This window comes from Oncorhynchus mykiss, chromosome 25 (assembly GCF_013265735.2).
Source record: "Oncorhynchus mykiss isolate Arlee chromosome 25, USDA_OmykA_1.1, whole genome shotgun sequence".
Classification (NCBI taxonomy): Eukaryota; Metazoa; Chordata; class Actinopteri; order Salmoniformes; family Salmonidae; genus Oncorhynchus; species Oncorhynchus mykiss.
In genome coordinates this window covers 34,952,157-34,969,701 of record NC_048589.1, presented here as the reverse complement: position 1 = coordinate 34,969,701, position 17,545 = coordinate 34,952,157, and the positions used below count along the sequence as shown (strand labels likewise).

The window sequence follows — 17,545 nt, the reverse complement described above, 5'->3', positions numbered from 1 at the left end:
GGCATTCCAGGTTGTTTACATTACAGACATGTTGATACAGATCTGATTGAACTAAGATAGCTACAAATGTGAAAGAGAGTAGTGTTTAACATTGCAGGAACCCCATCAATTACTTAATGATCTGTGCAAAGTGTAGGCAACCTCTCACAGAGCAATGTGTAGGCAGCCTGGAACGCCCCCTCTTTCTCACAGAGCAACATGTAGGCAGCCTGGAACACCCCCTCTGTCTCACAGAGCAACATGTAGGCAGCGTGGAACTCCCTCTCTGTCTCACAGAGCAACATGTAGGCAGCGTGGAACGCCCTCTCTGTCTCACAGAGCAACATGTAGGCAGCCTGGAACGCCCCCTCTTTCTCACAGAGCAACATGTAGGCAGCCTGGAACACCCCCTCTGTCTCACAGAGCAACATGTAGGCAGCGTGGAACTCCCTCTCTGTCTCACAGAGCAACATGTAGGCAGCGTGGTTCTCCCTCTCTGTCTCACAGAGCAACATGTAGGCAGCGTGGAACTCCCCCTCTGTCTCACAGAGCAACATGTAGGCAGCGTGGAACTCCCTCTCTGTCTCACAGAGCAACATGTAGGCAGCGTGGAACTCCCCCTCTGTCTCACAGAGCAACATGTAGGCAGCGTGGAACTCCCTCTCTGTCTCACAGAGCAATATGTAGGCAGCGTGGAACTCCCTTTCTGTCTCACAGAGCAACATGTAGGCAGCGTGGTTCTCCCTCTCTGTCTCACAGAGCAACATATAGGCAGCGTGGAACTCCCTCTCTGTCTCACAGAGCAACATGTAGGCAGCGTGGTTCTCCCTCTCTGTCTCACAGAGCAACATGTAGGCAGCGTGGAACTCCCTCTCTGTCTCACAGAGCAACATGTAGGCAGCGTGGAACTAGCTCTCTGTCTCACAGAGCAACATGTAGGCAGCGTGGTTCTCCCTCTCTGTCTCACAGAGCAACATGTAGGCAGCGTGGAACTCCCTCTCTGTCTCACAGAGCAACATGTAGGCAGCGTGGAACACCCCCTCTGTCTCACAGAGCAACATGTAGGCAGCGTGGAACTCCCTCTCTGTCTCACAGAGCAACATGTAGGCAGCGTGGAACTCCCTCTCTGTCTCACAGAGCAACATGTAGGCAGCGTGGAACTCCCTCTCTGTCTCACAGAGCAACATGTAGGCAGCCTGGAACTCCCTCTCTGTCTCACAGAGCAACATATAGGCAGCGTGGTTCTCCCTCTCTGTCTCACAGAGCAACATGTAGGCAGCGTGGAACTCCCTCTCTGTCTCACAGAGCAACATGTAGGCAGCGTGGAACTCCCTCTCTGTCTCACAGAGCAACATGTAGGCAGCCTGGAACTCCCTCTCTGTCTCACAGAGCAACATGTAGGCAGCGTGGTTCTCCCTCTCTGTCTCACAGAGCAACATATAGGCAGCGTGGAACTCCCTCTCTGTCTCACAGAGCAACATGTAGGCAGCCTGGAACTCCCTCTCTGTCTCACAGAGCAACATGTAGGCAGCGTGGAACTCCCTCTCTGTCTCACAGAGCAACATGTAGGCAGCGTGGAACTCCCTCTCTGTCTCACAGAGCAACATGTAGGCAGCGTGGAACTCCCTCTCTGTCTCACAGAGCAACATGTAGGCAGCGTGGAACTCCCTCTCTGTCTCACAGAGCAACATGTAGGCAGCGTGGAACTCCCTCTCTGTCTCACAGAGCAACATGTAGGCAGCGTGGAACTCCCTCTCTGTCTCACAGAGCAACATGTAGGCAGCGTGGAACTCCCTCTCTGTCTCACAGAGCAACATGTAGGCAGCGTGGAACTCCCTCTCCGTCTCACAGAGCAACATGTAGGCAGCGTGGAACTCCCTCTCTGTCTCACAGAGCAACATGTAGGCAGCGTGGAACTCCCTCTCTGTCTCATAGAGCAGCTATGATGGGACTCATCCCAAGGCAGACACAGACGGTGTTCAGTCAGTCAGTTGCCTTAATCATGTGTTTTCTCTTGTCTTCCCCTGGCTGTGTGTAAAGCAAGGGATAACTGAACTGTGTCTGTCTGTCTACTCTGTGCTGAGGATCACTCCACTGCTTAGCCCCAACCTACCGTCAGGTTCCTCCCATAGGCTGTATAGGGTTCTCCCTTTCCCTCTTTGACAGGTGTGTTCAAATCAAATGTTATTTGTCACATGCGCCGAATACAACAGGTGTAGACTTTACTGTGAAATGCTTGTTTAGGAGCCCTTTCCCAACAATGCAGTGAAAAAGTAAGAATAATTAGCAAAATAAAAAAGGGAATAATGACACAATAAAATAACAGTAACGAGACTATATACAAGGAGTACCAGTACAGAGTCAGTGTGCAGGGGTACGAGGTAACTGAGGTAATATGTACATGTAGGTAGGGGTAAAAGTGACGAGGCAATCAGGATAAGATCTTAAACAGATTAGCAACTGTGTGTGTGTGTGTGTCTGTCGTCATTATGCATGTGTGAGTGTGTGTGTGTGTGTGTGTGTTCTGCCTTTATAGATCTGTGGGAACTATTTCTCCAGCAAATTAGCATCAGATAGATTGCTTTGCTTTCTGTTGGCAGCTCTGTTCTTATTGGCTCGTTTGGCCCAATCAAGTTGTCCATTAACTGGACAGAATGCGTGACTTCAACGTGAGTAACAATTTGACCAGTGAGCTGTGTCTGGATTCTGGAATCAGAACCGAGGTTGAGTGTTGTAAGGGTTTTAAATTTCTCTTGGTTGTATGATAAAGGTCTGTTTTTACATCTAGAGATTGTGATGTAAACATCAATATAGTACCACACCAAGCAGTATTGCGATATCTTTTCAATTCTAGGCTATATTCGGTACTTCCATAAGCTAACTAACTGCAATTTTTTTATATATAACTTTAAAAAGTGAAAAGTATTAATTTCAAAGATCATCTTGATGAACCATCACTTATTGCTTCAGTAATGGCTTCAGTAAAGAGCTAAAGGAATAAACAGTGATGCCAATAATCAATCCATTAATTATATTTGTATTTTATTGTTATTATTGCACAAACAAAGTGGTATATTGTTACTTTCCTCACTGAGATTTTGATTTGTCACTGGTGACATGGTGGTGGGATTGTACAGGTGTCACGAAGCTGTCATAGCATGCCTGTATCTGTGCTCCAATGATTGTACTCATTCATGGCCAGGCCACAGATACTGTGTTGTTGGAGGTTTTGGGACAATAGGCTAAACAGCTAAAAACAACATCAACAAACAACAACAAATGAATATATTGGGTGTATGGATGCTCATTGTTGCCTTTGTTAGATATTTCTTGAAATGGTTCACGTTTTAGTCCTGTGGTGCAACGGTTTAGAAATATGTGTACAGTCAGAAGGAAAGACTGTAACAAGGGGAAGATCTACATTGTACATAACTGTAATTATTTATGTTTGTTTTATCGTTCATACCATATCAATGCCTTGTACAGTGTGTTTTTTTTCAGTTAATTTAAAATGATTTTGTATTTTATTTTTATAAACTGGTTATAAATAAAATACTCATTCAGCATGCAGAAAATAATACACTTGACTTATTTATTTGAGAAGTGGTCTAGTGACAAGTAGATGATATTTCAACAGGTTCGATTTGACTTCTGGTTACACTTCATTCGAAAGGCACTCGCACATCTGAGCCATCTTTTTTGCAGTGTCATGTTAACAGTTGAATAAAATTAGAAAAAATAAGGAACCCGCACACTGCTCTTGATAGTATCACTGCTCTTTCATAAGCTATACATATCGACCTCACGGCCTTTGTCAGAGCTTTACATATCGACCTCACGGCCTTCGTCAGAGCTTTATGTATCGACCTCACAGCCTTCGTCAGAGCTTTACATATCGACCTCACGGCCTTCGTCAGAGCTTTACATATCGACCTCACGGCCTTCGTCAGAGCTTTATGTATCGACCTCACAGCCTTCGTCAGAGCTTTACATATCGACCTCACGGCCTTCGTCAGAGCTTTACATATCGACCTCACGGCCTTCGTCAGAGCTTTATGTATCGACCTCACAGCCTTCGTCAGAGCTTTACATATCGACCTCACGGCCTTCGTCAGAGCTTTACATATCGACCTCACAGCCTTCGTCAGAGTTTTACATATCGACCTCACGGCCTTCGTCAGAGCTTTACATATCGACCTCACAGCCTTCGTCAGAGTTTTACATATCGACCTCACGGCCTTCGTCAGAGCTTTACATATCGACCTCACGGCCTTCGTCAGAGCTTTACATATCGACCTCACGGCCTTCGTCAGAGCTTTACATATCGACCTCACGGCCTTCGTCAGAGTTTTACATATCGACCTCACGGCCTTCGTCAGAGCTTTACATATCGACCTCATGGCCTTCGTCAGAGTTTTACATATCGACCTCACAGCCTTCGTCAGAGCTTTACGTATCGACCTCACAGCCTTCATCAGAGTTTTACATATCGACCTCACAGCCTTCGTCAGAGTTTTACATATCGACCTCACAGCCTTCGTCAGAGTTTTATGTATCGACCTCACAGCCTTCGTCAGAGTTTTATGTATCGACCTCACAGCCTTCATCAGAGCTTTACATATCGACCTCCCAGCCTTCATCAGAGGTTTACATATCGACCTCATGGCCTTCGTCAGAGTTTTACATATCGACCTCACAGCCTTCGTCAGAGCTTTACGTATCGACCTCACAGCCTTCATCAGAGCTTTACATATCGACCTCACAGCCTTCGTCAGAGTTTTACGTATCGACCTCACAGCCTTCGTCAGAGCTATACATATCGACCTCACGGCCTTCGTCAGAGCTTTATGTATCGACCTCACAGCCTTCGTCAGAGCTTTACATATCGACCTCATGGCCTTCGTCAGAGTTTTACATATCGACCTCACAGCCTTCGTCAGAGCTTTACGTATCGACCTCACAGCCTTCGTCAGAGCTTTACATATCGACCTCATGGCCTTCGTCAGAGTTTTACATATCGACCTCACAGCCTTCGTCAGAGCTTTACGTATCGACCTCACAGCCTTCATCAGAGCTTTACATATTGACCTCACAGCCATCGTCAGAGTTTTACGTATCGACCTCACAGCCTTCGTCAGAGCTATACATATCGACCTCACGGCCTTCGTCAGAGCTTTATGTATCGACCTCACAGCCTTCGTCAGAGCTTTACGTATCGACCTCACAGCCTTCATCAGAGCTTTACATATTGACCTCACAGCCATCGTCAGAGTTTTACGTATCGACCTCACAGCCTTCGTCAGAGCTATACATATCGACCTCACGGCCTTCGTCAGAGCTTTATGTATCGACCTCACAGCCTTCGTCAGAGCTTTACATATCGACCTCACAGCCTTCGTCAGAGCTTTACATATATCCTTCACGGCCTTCATCAAGGGCCTCCCGGGTGGCGCAGTGGTTAAGGGCAGTGCCAGCTGTGCCACCAGAGACCCTGGGTTCGCGCAGTGCACGCTAACCAAGGTTGCCAGGTACATGGTGTTTCCTCCCACACATTGGTGCGGCTGGTTCCGGGTTTGATACGCGCTGTGTTAAGATTGTGTATCGGAGGACGCATGACTTTCAACCTTCGTCTCTCCCGAGCCCGTACGGGAGTTGTAGCGATGAGACAAGATAGTAGCTACTAACAATTGCATACCACGAAATTGGGGAGAAAAAGGGGTAAAATTCAACAACAAAAAAAAACACTCAATCAGACATCTGAATTTCTCTTAAGAAAACCAAAAATATATTTAATAATTGGCTACAAAGAGATCTTTCTATACTTGGGAGAGTACTTCTGTCCAAGGCAGAGGGACTGTCTCATTTTGTGTACCCCTCATTATCTTTGTGTAAATCCTTCTAATGGTAAAGAGATCAATAAGACCTTTCATCTGGAAAAATAAGTCTCACAAACATTAAAAAGTCGGTCCTTTCTAATAAAAGAGCTGAAGGTGGTCTGGAAGTGTTGGATTTTGTTGACATAAATAACACTTTCAAGATCAACTGGTTGAAAAGATGTTTGATCAATACTGATTCAATATGGTATTTCATTCCAAATAATTTATTTAATCATTTGGGAGGTCTTCAATTTTTACTGAAATGTAGTTATATTCCTGAAAGATGACCTGCTAAATTGGCTAGGTTTCACCAACAGGCTTTAATGGCCTACACAGTTTTTTCTCCTCATAAAGCTCTTTTGTGGAATAATTCAGACATAACTGTAAGGAGTAGGTCATTGTTCTACCCCAGCTGGCATGAGAGGAATATTGACTTTGTTCTTGATGTTTTTGACAACAAGGGTAATATTCTCACATATGAACAATTTATAACATTGAAAGAGTTTCCAATACCTTTCAGAGAGTTTATTTCTGTGATCAAAGCCGTTCCCAGTGGTCTAACTACACTAATGAAAACTCATCTTAGCATTGGTAATGATTACAAAATGTATCCAGAACTCAGATTGTAAGGCGTGGGCTTACTTGAGAAATCTTGTTGTAATAAATATATAAGACAAATTCTTCATTCACAAAACCAATTGGAAAAATGCATGGTTAAGGCCTTTCAAAAATTGTACACCAAACAAAGTTAAGGAAGTGGACGTTAAAACTTTACATAAGATATATCCATGTAATTCTATGATATCCACATTTGTGGATATTGGTGATATCTGTGTTTTATGTGAAGAAGGTGAGAATCTGTCTCACTTGTTCTTTGAATGTAAATTTGTGTCAGAATTTTGGGAAAATCTTGCAAAATATTTATTTACCATTATGAACAATACTCATGTTTTTGACATGAAAGATATATGTTACTATTGCAATGATAACAAGTCCATTGAAATTATTGTGATTTTTAAAAATTCTTGTTGCCAAATACTTTATACACAAACAAAAATTTAAAAATACTATTTTTTGTGTGTTTGAGTATTTTCTTGTTTATACCTGTTTTGTTTTGTTAGACATGTTTGATGTAGCAATGTAAGTTGATTTTTGTATTATGAATAATTTAAAACAATGATAGGGGGGAGACAAATAGCCAAACCGAAAACTGCAGGCAAAAATGTTTTCTGCTACTAAGATCAGTGAAATGTAGGCTAAACTGACAACGGAGTGAAGAGCAGAAATATCAACTAGCTAGCAAGTCGCAGCAATGAAGAACGCGAAGAAGGGGATCATTCTGGCAGAGGGGAGATTTTCGGCACAACACCTGCCTGCCCCAAATCCAAGCAGGCAGCTTGCTAGTCAGTCAGCTGACAACTCGCTAGTTGTCCTATCAACTTCAGAATGCTGCAAATCAGGTCAGCATCATAGCTATTTAGAAAGGAAATTATTGCCTCGACATTGTCAAGCCCAGCTAGACAGCTGTCAACGTTTGCTGCTTGCTAGCTAACGGTGTCCACTTCAAGACATAGCTAGCTAGTTATTAGCTAACATCATGTAGCTAGATATTCTTGACATGTTTATAACTTGAATCACTTGAATACTTGCTTGTTGTGTGCATGCATGTTCTCATACATTTATCATACTGTTATCTGGCACAACAGGGCAGTGACACTTTGGCATGGCCTAAGTTACTGAAGATTGAAAGACAGGAGTTTGTTCCTGCGTAAGCAGAGCAGCTCTGCCCTCACCCATGGCCCTGCCACATCCGCAAAGACCCCCAGCCGCCCCACGGTATCCCAGCCCTCTCAGCAGGGGCCAGGCTTCTCCAATGAGCACAGGAGGGGCTGCAGATTGACCAGGCCTGGGACCGGTCCTCGTAGGGCAAGCCGTGTCCAGCTGTTCTTCCCCGCTCACTCCCTGTCCTCTGGGGCTGAGTGGGATACTACCCACCCACCTTCTTGGTCACACTACCTGAGTGGCGTCAGCCTAAGTGGGGTCAGTGCTCTCAGTAGTCCCTCCTTCAGTTCAGCCTGGAGACAAGCTCCAGCCTCCACCTCCAGGGCCACTCCCTCAGAGCATCACTCTGCTCAGAGAGCAAGTCTGGGGAATTTCATGCTGTCCCCTCCAGAACTTCAGCACCAACACAGTCCCAGACCGGGGATCCATCAGTAGCCGCAGGAGGAGCGCCAAGATGGGGATGGGAGGGCAGGGGAGGCAGGGTGGTGGGTTCCAGACTCAGAAGGAGGTCCAGGGAGATCCGATGGTGGGGAAGGAGGAGGTAATAAGATGGGGGACCCAACGCTGTTCCAGCTCAACTACAACAACCTGGAAGACTTCCCACCTATGGGAACGTTGCACGCCTCACCACCGTGAGTTTTATACTATTGGGCAATTCTACAGTAACGGAGTGATGCTGAGACTCATTTTTGTCTCACCTGTGAATTGCTGATAAAATCTTACTTGTATCAGATCAATCAAAACAATGTACATAACATACTGTTCTCTCTCCAGTAGACTGCAGACAGAACCATCACGGAGGATCAACCCAACCCCAGTCAGTGCAGAGCGGCCTCACTCCAGACCTAAGACTTTCACTTCCACCCCGTTCAGCACCAGGCCCTCCAGCCCTTCCCAGTCCCAGAGGCAGTCACTGGGGCCCTAAACGTCAATGTGGGCAGCCCCCCTCTGTCTGCAGGAGGAGTGAGAACTGCTAAAGAGAGAGAAGTACGTTTGGTGGCCCTTTCCTGCAGTCAATAACCCGAAAGTGCCCACTTTGACCTCACGACTGGAATGTTATCAATACACTTCATTCTTTTTTTCTTTTTTTTGAGCAAAAAATCTGGTGTTTCTATGTAAAAACACCTTTGTGAAATTTCAGTCTTCTGTGATGTATATGAAATGTAATATTGGGATGGAAACTCAAAATGTAATACATTTCAATGCTAAATCTGACATGGTACAGGTGTCTTCTTTTTTTAAGCCGTAGCCATGTGTGTGAGGTGGGTACTTTTGTTTCAAAGTAGATTTGTTTAAGACTACCAAGAAACACCCTGTGTGATCCTCATTTAGGCCACTGCAGTCAAAGGTTTCAAGGAGGTCCAGTCACCATTATAACACTCGCTGCCCTTGTCTTTCATCCAGACTATATGTTTTACTTCTGTTTCCCAATGTGTTCCAGGAGCTTTTCTTTGTGCTACAGCTGCTGACGTCTAGAACACCATCCGTCACAGAGGAAGAGGAGGAAGATCTAAGTCTAGAGAAGTCAGGTGAGAGGTGGAGATTCCTTCACAGGCCTACTAATCAGTATAGAGGTGTGAAGTGGATGGAGAGGGAATAGCATGATAAAAATAAACATTGTGGTTGATCTGATAAAAGTAAGATAATTAGTATGTTTTGTGTAATTCACATTTTATTTGTGTAGGTATTGTGTAATATTCTTTCTCTTTTAGGTCAGTTTATATAATGTTTTATTGGTGGAAATAGGACTTTGCTGACCCTTGAGTTATATTTGATCTATGCAGATGTCCTGGAAAGAGGTTACTACAGAAATATGCACAACTGTGTCTACTTCTCTGTCAGGGTGCTGGAGAATCAGTTTGAGTGAGTTCCCCCTTACTTCTTTATTGTCAAATGATACTGAATGTTTAAGACTTGAATCCTATGATAATGTTGCTCTGTATAATGTGTTTGTATATGTTTTACTGCAGCTGCACTCTTGGCTAGTTCTCCCTTGAAAAAGAGGTAGTTTGACATCAATGTGAGAACCTGCTAAAATAAACCCCATCAGTCCTGAGACCCCAGCAAAAATAATATTTGTATTTCTCTGACGTTCATTGATCTGCATGTCCAGCCCTTATATTTAGCCTCACATTGAAGTGTTTTACCGTGTTCTTTTCAGGACAACCAGGGCTACAAGTGGAACACAAAACTATTTGACATAAACAATTGCAATGATGAGTTCTATTGAAAATTGTAAATAAAAAAATGTCAGCCAAAGCAAAAACCAGATAATACATTTATATGAATGCTAGAAATAAAGAAATTGTTTGCTCACTGGGAAATGAATATCCAACTTGTTAGGGACAACTGTGTGGAGTTTGGAGGTTGTGACAGCAACTATGTGAGCTTATTACTTACCGTATTATAGACACTATGTCCTGGTATTTCCTATTATCTATGTAGAAGAACCCCTTACAGAATTATAGACACTATGTCCTGGGATTTCCTATTATCTATGTAGAAGAACCCCTTACAGTATTATAGACACTATGTCCTGGGATTTCCTATTATCTATGTAGAAGAACCCCTTACAGTATTATAGACACTATGTCCTGGGATTTCCTAATTATCTATGTAGAAGAACCCCTTACAGAATTATAGACACTATGTCCTGGTATTTCCTAATTATCTATGTAGAAGAACCCCTTACAGAATTATAGACACAATGTCCTGGGATTTCCTATTATCTATGTAGAAGAACCCCTTACAGAATTATAGACACTATGTCCTGGGATTTCCTATCATCTATGTAGAATAACCCCTTACAGTATTATAGACACTATGTCCTGGTATTTCCTATTATCTATGTAGAAGAACCCCTTACAGAATTATAGACACAATGTCCTGGGATTTCCTATTATCTATGTAGAAGAACCCCTTACAGAATTATAGACACTATGTCCTGGGATTTCCTTTGATCTATGTAGAATAACCCCTTACAGTATTATAGACACTATGTCCTGGGATTTCCTATTATATATGTAGAATAACCCCTTACAGTATTATAGACACTATGTCCTGGGATTTCCTATTATCTATGTAGAATAACCCCTTACAGTATTATAGACACTATGACCTGGGATTTACTATGGTCTTCTAGATTAACCCCTTACAGTATTATAGACACTATGTCCTGGTATTTCCTATTATCTATGTAGAAGAACCCCTTACAGAATTATAGACACTATGTCCTGGGATTTCCTATCATCTATGTAAAATAACCCCTTACAGTATTATAGACACTATGTCCTGGTATTTCCTATTATCTATGTAGAAGAACCCCTTACAGAATTATAGACACTATGTCCTGGTATTTCCTATTATCTATGTAGAAGAACCCCTTACAGTATTATAGACACTATGTCCTGGGATTTCCTATTATCTATGTAGAATAACCCCTTACAGTATTATAGACACTATGTCCTGGGATTTCCTATTATCTATGTAGAATAACCCCTTACAGTATTATAGACACTATGTCCTGGGATTTCCTTTGATCTATGTAGAATAACCCCTTACAGAATTATAGACACTATGACCTGGGATTTACTATGGTCTTCTAGATTAACCCCTTACAGAATTATAGACACTATGACCTGGGATTTACTATGGTCTTCTAGATTAACCCCTTACAGTATTATAGACACTATGACCTGGGATTTCCTATTATCTATGTAGAAGAACCCCTTACAGAATTATAGACACTATGTCCTGGGATTTCCTTTGATCTATGTAGAATAACCCCTTACAGTATTATAGACACTATGTCCTGGGATTTCCTAATTATCTATGTAGAATAACCCCTTACAGTATTATAGACACTATGTCCTGGGATTTCCTTTGATCTATGTAGAATAACCCCTTACAGTATTATAGACACTATGACCTGGGATTTACTATGGTCTTCTAGATTAACCCCTTACAGTATTATAGACACTATGACCTGGGATTTCCTATTATCTATGTAGAAGATCCCCTTACAGTATTATAGACACTATGTCCTGGGATTTCCTTTGATCTATGTAGAATAACCCCTTACAGTATTATAGACACTATGTCCTGGGATTTCCTTTGATCTATGTAGAATAACCCCTTACTGTCACACCCTGGTCAAAGTATTTTGTGTTTATCTTTATTTATTTGGTCAGGCCAGGGTGTGGCATGGGTTTTTGTATGTGGTGTGTATGTATGGGGATTGTAGCTAGTGGGGTGTTCTAGCTAAGTCTATGGCTGTCTGAAGTGGTTCTCAATCAGAGGCAGGTGTTTATCGTTGTCTCTGATTGGGAACCATATTTAGGCAGCCATATTCTTTGAGTTTGTCGTGGGTGATTGTCCTTAGTGTCCTGATGTCATTGTTCTGTGTTAGGTTACACAAGTATAGGCTGTTTCGGTTTTCGTTAAGTTTATTGTTTTGATAGTGTTTGTGTTTAGTGTGTTACTTCATTAAACATGGATTGCAATAGACACGCCGCATTTTGGTCCGACTCTACTTCACAACAAGAGAACCGTTACACTTACAGTATTATAGACACTATGTCCTGGGATTTCCTATTATCTATGTAGAAGAACCCCTTACAGTATTATAGACACTATGTCCTGGTATTTCCTATTATCTATGTAGAAGAACCCCTTACAGTATTATAGACACTATGTCCTGGTATTTCCTATTATCTATGTAGAAGAACCCCTTACAGAATTATAGACACTATGTCCTGGGATTTCCTTTGATCTATGTAGAATAACCCCTTACAGTATTATAGACACTATGTCCTGGGATTTCCTAATTATCTATGTAGAATAACCCCTTACAGTATTATAGACACTATGACCTGGGATTTACTATGGTCTTCTAGATTAACCCCTTACAGTATTATAGACACTATGTCCTGGGATTTCCTATGATCTATGTAGAATAACCCCTTACAGAATTATAGACACTATGTCCTGGGATTTCCTATCATCTATGTAGAATAACCCCTTACAGAATTATAGACACTATGTCCTGGGATTTCCTATCATCTATGTAGAATAACCCCTTACAGAATTATAGACACTATGTCCTGGGATTTCCTATCATCTATGTAGAATAACCCCTTACCTTCTAATGACTCTTGTGTAGCTTGTGAGCGTTATAGGGAAAAACGTGAGTCAACTTTTTATAGATGGCTTTTTAATTGTTTCTATTAGGGCTGGGCGATATATCGAATTCATTTAATTGTGAACAGGCTGTTATTCAAACAGTTGGAGACAGACAGGAGGGTGTGTTCAGAACAGTTAAACTGTCCTACCTTGTTAGCAAGCAAATAGATCAAATTTAGCTGGCTACTCACTAGCACGTGGTCTTGCGCTTCAGAGATTGTTGATGAGATCTGTGTTAATGTTCTGGAATGCCTGCCTCAACAAGTTGGTCATTATCATTGGATGTCCATTGTTAATGGTCCTGGTTACATTTGTAACAAAAAAGGCATTTTCATCAACAGACATGAAAGCCATATCAGTGATTATTGCCCCCAAAAAAAGCACATTTAACTATTTTGATCAAAGTGTTAGTGGGTCTTATGGTTGTGGAAGGCTTATATTTAACCTGGGTATAATTTTACAAGCCCTGAATTCATTACATTATTCCTGACTGTTTGAAACGTAGTGTATTGACCTTTTAATTGTGCAACAATGTGTAATTAGAAAAATAATACAAAGAAATCAAGATATATATTGAACAAAAATGCAACAATTTCAACGAATTACATTTCATATAAGGAAATTGGTCAATTTAAATAAATAAATGATGCCCTAATCTTTGGATTTCACTTGACTGGGCAGGGGCGCAGCCTAGGTGGTCCTGGGTGGACATAGACCCACCCACTTGGGGGCCAAGCCCATCCACTGGGGAGCCAGGTCCCGCCAATCAGAATGAGTTTTTCCCCATAAAAGGGCTTTATTACAGACAGAAATACTCCTCAGTTTCATCAGCTGTCTGGGTGGCTGGTCTCAGACGATCCCGCAGGTGAAGAAGCAGGATGTGGAGTTCCTGGGTTGACGTGGTTACACATGGTCTGAGGAAGCCGGTTGAACTTAGTGCCAAATTATCTAAAAATGACTTTGGAGGCTGCTTATGGTAGAGAAATTAACATAAAATTATCTGGCAACAGCTCTGGTAGACATTCCTGCAGTCAGCATGCCAATTGCACACTCCCTCAAAACTTGAGACAACTGTGGCATTGTGTTGTGTGACAAAACTGCACATTTTGGAGTGGCCTATAAAACAGTGTGTGGTTCTAACTGTGTCAAGCACATGAAGTATGTTCCATTTCTCTATCTGTGTTTATGTTGTATACAAATGTGTTATTATGTATCCACTGTTGTTTGCATGTGTATGTGTGTACACAAGTGAGATGGTATCATGGTAGTATACTGTAGTATACATCTACATTGACTGTGTGTGTGTCTGTGTGTGTGTCACACCTGGGTGTCTGTGTGCCACCCAGGTGTGGGAGCTGGTCCACGGTGGAAAGAGGTTGCTGAGGGAGGGGCTGATCTCACCAGTGGCCAACCCTCTGAAACCCAAGGACTCCATCTGTGCTCAGCTCTGTGATGTGGAGCCAGCAGGCTCTGCCGAGAGATACCAGGTACACATACTCTATTTGTTGTAATGGCATCCAGAAGAACCTGCATGAAATAACCAAAGACGGCAAGATGCTGCCATTAATACTCATTGAGTGGGTTTATAGTGTTAGATTCGAATTCTCAGAGTAAAAAAATGATGAAAAAAAACAGTCTCTATCACTCCTCAGATACTACAGTATTACTTCTGATGTATCATGTCTCTAGTATAACAATGTTCCACGTTTTACCCAGAATCTAACAATAGTCTATTATTTGTGTGTGTCTTTGACTATAGCCTCTTATGTATCTTCAGGTTCTGCAGTGTGAAAGGTTTGGAAGACTTCAGGGTGTTCCTTCCTGATGAAACTTCTCCTGCTGTAAGTCGATTCAGAGGTGCTCTTTCAACTCTTTCTGTCTAAATCAGTCGTTGCTGACGTGACGTTGCTAACATGCGTTGTCGCTCCTTCCAGATTCTCACCACGTCTGAGAACATCCAGTCTCGTCGCAGCTCAGTGCCCTCAGAGACTGGTGGTGTGGGTGGGGCCGAGGCTAAGACTGGAAGTGGGGCCGGTGCTGCGACGGCACCCAGGAGCAGCCACGGACACCAAGACAGGAAAAGGCAAGGAGGCTTTGACATTATTATGGTGATGATGGTTATTATGGTGATGATCGTTATTATGGGGATGATGGTTATTATGGTGGTGATGGTTATTATGGGGATGATCGTTATTATGGGGATGATGGTTATTATTGTGGTGATGGTTATTATGGGGATGATGGTTATTATGGGGATGATGGTTATTATGGGGATGATGGTTATTATGGTGATGATGGTTATTATGGGGATGATGGTTATTATGGGGATGATGGTTATTATGGGGATGATGGTTATTATGGGGATGATGGTTATTATGGTGATGATCGTTATTATGGGGATGATGGTTATTATGGTGGTGATGGTTATTATGGGGATGATCGTTATTATGGGGATGATGGTTATTATGGTGGTGATGGTTATTATGGGGATGATGGTTATGGTGATGATGGTTATGGTGTTGGTGGTTATTATGGTGGTGATGGTTATGGTGTTGATGGTTATTATGGGGATGATGGTTATGGTGTTGATGGTTATTATGGGGATGATGGTTATGGTGTTGATGGTTATTATGGGGATGATGGTTATGGTGTTGATGGTTATTATGGGGATGATGGTTATGGTGATGATGGTTATGGTGTTGGTGGTTATTATGGTGGTGATGGTTATGGTGTTGATGGTTATTATGGGGATGATGGTTATGGTGATGATGGTTATGGTGTTGATGGTTATTATGGTGGTGATGGTTATGGTGTTGATGGTTATTATGGTGGTGGGGATGGTTATTAAGGTGTTGATAGTTATTATGGTTATGATGATGATGGTGGTTATTATGGTGATGATGGTTATTATGGGGACAATGATGATGGTTATTATGGGGATGATGGTTATTATGGTGGTTTGGTGTGGGTGTGGGTGGGTGGTGTCAGGGGACCTACCTGTGGTGTGGTCCCAGGAGGAGTGCAGTAGGCCAGAGCCTCCTGTTTCGGGTGCTGTACAGCCCCCAGTGACAATCCAAGCCCTGCTGGATCAGCTGGGGGTCTTGTGGGGAGGAGACTGTTGCTCCTCAGAACCCCTCCCCTTGTTCTTCATTGAGATCACACTCACTACTGTCCTCGGGGCCAGTGGCTCTGAAGTAAGCCTCATTTACCTTTTGAACATGTCTGTGGCTTAATATTCTACCAGTATACAAGCAGTATGTTACCAGTATTACCATTACAATGTATAACTATTACCAGTATATTACCATAACAATACAACTATTACCTGTATATTACCATACCAATATAACATTATTACCAGTATATCACCGTAACAATATAACAGTATTACCAGGATATTACCATAGCAATATAACAGTGGTGCCAGTATATTACAGTATTACCAGGGTGTTACCAGTAAATTACCATAACAATATAACAGTATTACCAAGGTATTACCATAACAATATAACAGTATTACCAGGGTATTAACATATCAATATAACAGTATTACCAGTATATTACCATAACATTATAACAGTGTATTTCCATAACAGTAGTACCCGTATATTACAATAACAATATAACAGTGGTGCCAGTATATTACCAGTATATTACCGGGATATTACCATAACAGTATAACCGGGATATTACCATAACACTATAACAGTATTACTGGTATATTGCCATAACAATATAACCAGTATATTACCATAACACCATAACAGTATTACCAGTATATTACCATAACACTACTACCATTATATTACCATAACAATATAACAGTATTACTGGTATATTGCCATAACAATATAACCAGTATATTACCATAACACCATAACAGTATTACCAGTATATTACCATAACACTACTACCATTATATTACCATAACAATATAACAGTATTACTGGTATATTGCCATAACAATATAACCAGTATATTACCATAACACCATAACAGTATTACCAGTATATTACCATAACAACATAACAGTATTACCAGTATATTACCATAACAATATAACCAGTATATTACCATAACACCATAACAGTATTACCAGTATATTACCATAACACTACTACCATTATATTACCATAACAATATAACAGTATTACTGGTATATTGCCATAACAATATAACCAGTATATTACCATAACAACATAACAGTATTACCAGTATATTACCATAACAACATAACAGTATTACCAGTATATTACCGTAACAATATAACAGTATATTACCATATCACTATAACAGTATTACCAGTATATTACCATAACAACATAACAGTATTACCAGTATATTACCATAACAACATAACAGTATTACCAGTATATTACCATGCCAATATAACAGTATATTACCATAACAATACTACCAGTATATTACCATGCCAATATAACAGTATATTACCATAACAATATGCCAGTATATTACCATAACACTATAACGGTATTACCAGGGTATTACCAATACAACATATCAGTATTACCATGGTATTACCATAACAATATAACAGTATTACCAGGGTATTACCATAACAATAGAACAGTATTACCAGTATATTACCATAACACTATAACAGTGTATTACCATAACAGTAGTACCAGTATTTTACCATAACAATATAACAGCATTACCAGGGTATTACCAGTATATTACCATAACAATATAACTATTACCTGTGG

At 41.5% G+C, this 17,545-nt stretch overlaps 1 long non-coding RNA gene across 1 annotated transcript; it reads left to right on the top strand.

Annotated features, from left to right (window-relative positions):
• The first annotated feature begins 8,418 nt into the window (after nucleotides 1-8,418).
• LOC118944135 lies at nucleotides 8,419-9,901 on the top strand. Its single transcript, XR_005039447.1, has 3 exons — nucleotides 8,419-8,624; nucleotides 9,100-9,166; nucleotides 9,422-9,901. It is a non-coding gene; the product is annotated as an uncharacterized LOC118944135 (long non-coding RNA).
• The last annotated feature ends 7,644 nt before the right edge of the window (nucleotides 9,902-17,545 follow it).